Genomic DNA, 7029 nt, shown 5'->3' with positions numbered 1-7029 from the left:
TTTTTCCCATATAAATCCTTCAGGATAAAACTACATTCTCAGAAACCCAGCTAAATATTATTTGAAGTTCTCTCATCATTCAAGGACTATCATTTCTTATATTTTCACAAACAGAAGATTAAACTCCAACACATTTGATACACAGAAACCATATGTAAATGTACAAGTACTCTAGCACATGCTCTTCCTCCAAATAGTTAAAATAGGAGTAGAGAATAACAGTAACATTATCTGAAAACTGAGAAAGCTTGTTTAGATTTTGCTCTGTAGTTTGTGATCCCACATGTTATGGTTTAGGTCCTAGGTGTAAGACTATCTTTAGTTAATAACAACTAAAAATACTTATGAAAATGCTTCAGGAAGTTAAGAGTCGTTCAAACACAAGGAGAGCTACATTGAAATCATTAGAAGTGACTTTCTAGGAACCACAAGCCTGCAGCATGATGAACAGGCATGGGAACAAGTAGGTAGAGATCCCATGAATTTGTTTTTCTCTCGGGCTCTGGCTGTAACCCTAATATCAAGGTCCATGTGTCATATTGCTGCACTTCCTGCTGAAATTTCTTTGAAGAGCTGCAGTTTCTCATGCCCCTTCCAGTGTCCTCCACCCCATTCCAGTGCTATTTTTTTCAGTCTTTAGCAGAACAGTGCAATCATTACAGCTTCCTCCTCATCCCTCCTTCCCCCAGAAAAGAAAAATGATATATGGGAAAGATTTTATAGAGCTTTCTTATATTAAAATTGAAAATAAATATGATATACAGTGGCTTGGAGGGGCTTGGAATGACAAGCGTGCATTGCAAATAAGGAAAGTTTGGAAGAAATACCATGTAAATGGTTTCCATTAGCATAACTAGGAAGCTGAGCTGAAGCGTAAACAGTTTTATATTCTCAGAACTGATGGAGACCAATTTCATTTTAGGAGATGAAAGTAAAAACAGAAATCATAAGGATCAGCCTTTAGAGTTTCAGACAGTTGTTTGAGTAGGCATGGGAATAGTATCCTCAAAGAACAAATCAAAGACAGGAAGAAATCAGGAACCAAACAGTTTTTCTCTTGCTTTCCCCTATGTTACACCTCTTCCAAATCGAAGGCTTTCTATTGAAAGTACCAGTGTTAGGATATCATTTTAGACTTCCTAATACTCGAAATCATCACTTCCAAATTTTGTTACACTGTTTTCCTGTTATTCCCATGACTAATTTGAGCTCACAAGTGCATTTCTGCTTATGTTGCAAACAGTTCTTCTTAAAAACGTCCAAGGGGAAGGCAAACAAACTCTACTAAACTCATTACATGTTTAAAATCTTGGGAGTTGCTGTTTTTTCTAGTCCTTCAGTGCAGGAGCACAGAGATGGCAACTCCTTAGAAGAGACAGCAGAAAAGCACCTAGCATGTGCACTGCGATAGCAAAGGTTTTATACACAACACTTACAAATTAATGAACAAGTCTCCCCAACTCCAGTGAGCTTTGTGCCTATACCTCATTTTACTACAAAGACAATTCTGTTTTTTTCCTCTGTATTTTTATGTGCTGCTTCTTCCGCTGTCCTCGGGTTTTAGAGAACATTTGTTCACTCTTGTCTGAATATCAGGAGTTTTTATTGTGCCTTAGAGGAATACAAAGCTATTAAAAACAGGCATTTTCCCTTCCTAAATCTCAAGGTGAAATTGATTTTCCAACTAGGTATGCCCTTGATTTCTCCTATTGTTTGTATATGTAAATTTCTACACAGATCAAAAGCTTAATATATTCAAGTACTTCCATTTTATAGTCACAAAACACTTAAATGTGTGCTCAGTTTTCACTCCATATGAAGAGAGTATGGAAGAAGAAAAAGCAACTCTCACAGCTCCAATACACGCAGCAAGAGGGAAGTGAATGGAAGGAAACATTTGGTTTTATGACTGCTAAATAAAAGTTGGTTGAGAAAATCATCTCTTTGTTCAACCTCCAGAGACCGCCTATCGGCTACAGCTCATGAAAATGAACTGCTCACATGAACTATTCTGCACTGTTCCAAAAAAGTTATACTACTTTGATAAACAAAGATTGATCAACTTTCACAGAAATAAGTGAAGTCAAATACAGGGTGTCTAATGAAGGCGCACCAAAGAACATCACACTATACAGAAGACAAAGTGACCTCAGTATACAGAGACAAAATAGCAAAACCCACCATTGCCTGACACAGCAGTTCTCGGTGCTGCAGTGCTTCAGCGCTCGTGATGCTCGCTGAACACACCCCAGTGTGAAGCATGGTTAGCAAGGCTGAGGGGAGAGAGACACTTAGATCAGTAGTACTGGACCCTAAGTACTCTATCACTTACACCAAAATGTAACGCCCGAGCCACTTATTAAGAACACTCCTATTTTTTTCAGGCATTGGAAAACACACATTCAAGAACTGTTCAAAGAGGCATTTCACTTTGCAATCTCACCTATGTGAAATAGAAGCTAATTGACTTGAAAATCATTTACTCAAATTCTACTGGAGGTGTGGGCAGAAACAACCAATTTTAAATTGGCACATAGAACAATTCATTCTGCTAAAGAAAATTAAAGGTCGTGAGGCTAGAAACGAGTGAAACTAACCTGAAGTATAGAAATAGCTCACAAGTCAAGGAAGAATTAGTATTTGCAAGTTCTGCAAAGGCTTCTGACACTGAACTATAAGTGGGACACAAAATGAATCTCAAAGTTTCTTCTTTTGTTGTTACTCTTATCTGTAATTGTGTTTATTACTATTATTTTTTCAACTCGTTCAGGGTGAAGGGACATAAAGCTGTGTCAACTCCTGGTTCCACGATGCTCTGCAGAGCTGAGTACGTCGGGTACCCAGCTGTCATTTCAAAAGGTGGGCGCGCACTCTTGGACTGACTGTCCTAGAGATCAGGAAACAGAAGCTAACCTGAACAAGCATAAACATGCAGCTACAGCAAGGCTCAGCCCCTCACCACTCCCTTACTTCATTTTGAGATCAGCCTTATTTCACTCAAGCCATTTCCAACAATAAGGAGAGCAAAATATATATATATATATTTTCATTTTTCATGGAATGATTTAAGTTGCAAGAGACCTTTAAGAACATCTAGTTCCAATTCCCCTGCTATAGGCAGGGTCACCTCCTATCAAACCAGGTTGCTCACAGCCCCATCCAGCCGGGTATTGAACACCTCCAGGGAGGGGGCATCCACATCCTGGGCGACCTGTGCCAATGTCTGAGCACCCTCACAGTACCGAATGTCTTCTTAATATCTAGTCTAAGTCTACCCTCTTCCATTTTATAACAATTTCTCCTAGTCCTGTCACTACATGCCCTTATAACATGTCCCTCCACCTCTTTCCTGTGGGCCCCTTCAGGTAGTGGAAGGCCGCAATTTTGCCCCCCAGAGCCTTCTCTTCTCTAGGCTGAATAGAGCTGAAGCTCTCTCAGCCCATCCTCGTAGGACAGGTGCTCCAGCCCTCTGATCATGAAGTATTTTGGATGGTCACATAAGCGTATGATAGCCTGACACTTTTTGAGAAAAAGGAGTCACATCAAATCAGTAATCTCCGGCAAAAATCCTATTTTAAAACATATGTTTCTACTCTGAAGTGCAAGGTTCCATTTTAGGAAGGGGTGAATCTGAAACAGCCTGCTCTGTACAAAGTACTCCCAATATCGCCACGAGAGTATATTAAAGAATTCGTTCTGAAAGCCGTCTTTTCCTTTTGATGGCAAAACGGCTTTCGATCTCCAAAATGAAGTACAATAGCACCAACTGCTGCTATCTCACCCGATGACTGCTAGATCCTATTACTCTAAAAGCATGAGCTACTTCCCAGCACAAAGGCTCATTTACCTCACGGAATCAGCTGCAACCCATCTTCGTCCTCAGCTGCCAAAGAAGCCCTTTCATCTCCATTCAAATGCAAACCTCCCGTGATCTGAGCAAAAGGAGAGACGCCGTCCTGGGAGGGCAGCTAGAAATCAGCTTCCTGGTTACACAACAACAAAGTCATCTCCCCCGGAAAAGTCGGTGGAAAAGTATTTCATTCTTGCAACTAGCTATTAAATGAAGAACTCTCGTTTCACTTAAAAACATCCCTTCCAGATGTTACGTATCTGTCACACATTTCTATGCCTGTCCCATCTCCTTTGACTGGCACTGCAACCGCGCAACGCAGAGATGTACCGAACAACATCTCTACCGTGGCCTAACAAAAGAACTCTTGGAGCTGAGAGCTTTTAGCAGCCGCACTTAGCGAATGTTTTGAAGAATTCAACTGGCTGCCTTTTCTAAAGTCCCTGCTATACACTGAGCATTTAGGGAAAAAAAAAAAGACTTTTTTTTTTGTTTTTTTTTTTATTTTACAGAGGAAAAAAAAAAACCCAACAACTTAAACTTGTGCTCTTTTCACCTGTTCTTATTACAGGAATCATCCACACGTAATGTTGCTGCATCAGTACAGCAGTTTGGGCACGCGTGGCCTTTGATAATTGGGAGGCAAAAATAACGGGGAGATTACAAGGTAACATACACACCTGTAAAGAACCCTGATGCTCTTTATTAAAGGCTAGTAGTATTTACCATCAGTAAGAGGTTAAATGTTAATCATAACTGCCTCTGAAATGCAGCACACATGAGAACCGTATCACTTTACAAAGTCTTCACTCTGGTCAGAGATAAATGGCAGTTTTCTAATTATGATTACATCCTCTCATTTTGCTATAACCGATAATGACAGCAGCGTGCCTGGCCGCCTCGGCTGCTTATCTGCATCTGATAACTACAGATTTCCAGGGTACTAAAACTTTTATTGAAGCTTTTGAACAATTAGAAATACATAACACCTCTAAGAAAGCTCGTGGAGAAAATTTTTAAGCATTACATAGAACGATAACCAGTGGCTAAGGAATGCAAAGTTACTGATTACAGCTGTTTCGTGCTTGAAAAAACAGCACACCTGGTTCTCACTTCTGACACCTCTACTTCAAGAACTAAGCAATACCAGTTAAGACATCAGCTCCAAGCCAAAAGCTAATGCCTAGAATCCAAACGACCACTGTCCCAAGATAAACCGCTCTTTAGAAAGTAATGTGATCTGTAAAGCCAGATAACAGCCCTTTTGTTCATAATGAACAGGAACCCTATGCCACCTTTCCACACCAGAATTCATCTCTTGATTTTGATTCCATTGCATTTCCCTGCAAAGAGAACAGATTGTCTTAATCAAATGAGAGAATGCTGGAATTGGTTCAACAGCTTTTGGGGCATGACATTTGCAGTAGTTGTTATTTTTAACATGTATGAGTTCGTTCTATTAAGTTTCCTTACAGCACTGCCCAAATAAACTTGATTATGCAAATGTTTCATATGCTCTTTCTTTTTTCAAACTCATTTGCTAGCAGTGACAATCTCACAGCAGATTGTACATTCCTGTAAAACAAAGCAGAACTCACCTTTTTTTTTCCCCATACAGTAAAACAAACCATTCATAATTCACTCTATTTTAAGGCTGCAAGAGACTGTAAGGATTGCCTGGCTTCCCACAGAACAAATGAGATAATTTCATGCTGCAATTCCTACACCTAACTGGTCTCATTACTCCATGTACTTCTAACAACTTCAGTCTCTAATAAGCAGCTGCTAGGATTTGGGTTTTTTTTAATTGCTTTTTTTTTTTTTTTTTCTTTTTTTGACTGAGCAATAGTTTGCATATCCATTTCTGCTATGGAACTTTGCAAGCAAGAATGCTATGCTCTAGGTTTTATCTGACAGAACATTTTGATGTCCTTCATGCAAGCAACAGTTGAAAGCGTGCTCTACCAAGCACTGAATCAGTTCTTGCTGCCTCTGCTGTAGCTGAAAGCCTCAAAGAAGCATTCAGTTTAACATGAATAGCCCCTTTTATGAAATATTTTATGAAATATTTTATGAAATATTTTATGAAATATTTTATGAAATAGGTATGCCTGTCAGGAGATCCTGACTGTACCCAAGTCCAGAGGCAGTGTGACACAAAGACAGTTTCCATTTGGCAGCCTTGTTGCAGGCCAGCAATATATGCTGTATATCTAGAACAAGCTACATGGCCATAGTTTTAGATTTCCCAGCTAGCAACACAGATAGCAACAGCAAGATAAGCAAGTTCTGAGGGTTGAACTGAAGATCCAACAAGTATAATCACATTGGGTTCCCTCACAAGACAGTCTTGGTAGAGGTATCTTTAGTGTTAACTCTTTTTTTTTTTTTTAGGTTAACTAGAAAACTACAAGGAGGAAAAAACAGATGCCTCCTGAAATCATCAAGCTGATAGGTAAAGGAGCTCTATGAAATTTCACTTCATACACATGGGAGACATTTGAGATCCCCCAAACCTAATTAATCCCAAACACTCAGTACTCACTGCCAGTAATAAGAGGCTGGATACCTGGCTCAATTTATGAAGTACATGCATCTCAGGGATCTTAGTACTGTTAGTCAAAGCACCTTTATTGATGAGAAACGCCACCACACAGATGCAGGCTATTTTTGTGAAGGAACCTTATTAAGAGCCACAGACAGTGGCAGTGGGGTCTCCTTATCCTCCCAGCAGCACGTTCAGTGCTATATTGAGCACAGGTGTACAACACGCACATATGTGGCCAGGTTTCCACGTGAACATATCCCTGCAGTCTATTTAGAAACCAAATTAAACACACAAGTTGTGCAGGGAAAGAGATAGGGAACATTGCCATCTAATTGTTCACTCCTCTCATCTCTACTTTCACCGCAGTTCTAATTAATGACCAGCTTTGTTCTCCACGTGACAACTTATCCTCTGAAAACATTAATTATTAAGAAGCATTCAGCAATCATCTAGACTTAAACTTGGATTTACTCCACTTCTGTGCCAATTCTGTGAAGGAGGCTTCTATCTCCAGTAACTATTACTAGTCCTTCTGATGCAGGGATTATGAAAATAAAGGAGTGGTAACCATACCGGAAGCTACCTCACTAAGCCTGAAAAGAGCACGTAACATTTGTATAAATAGGTAGTA

The sequence above is a fragment of the Meleagris gallopavo genome, chromosome 10 (assembly GCF_000146605.3).
Source record: "Meleagris gallopavo isolate NT-WF06-2002-E0010 breed Aviagen turkey brand Nicholas breeding stock chromosome 10, Turkey_5.1, whole genome shotgun sequence".
NCBI classification, from domain to species: Eukaryota; Metazoa; Chordata; class Aves; order Galliformes; family Phasianidae; genus Meleagris; species Meleagris gallopavo.
The sequence above is the reverse complement of the archived record's forward strand: the minus strand, read 5'-3'. Positions refer to the sequence as shown.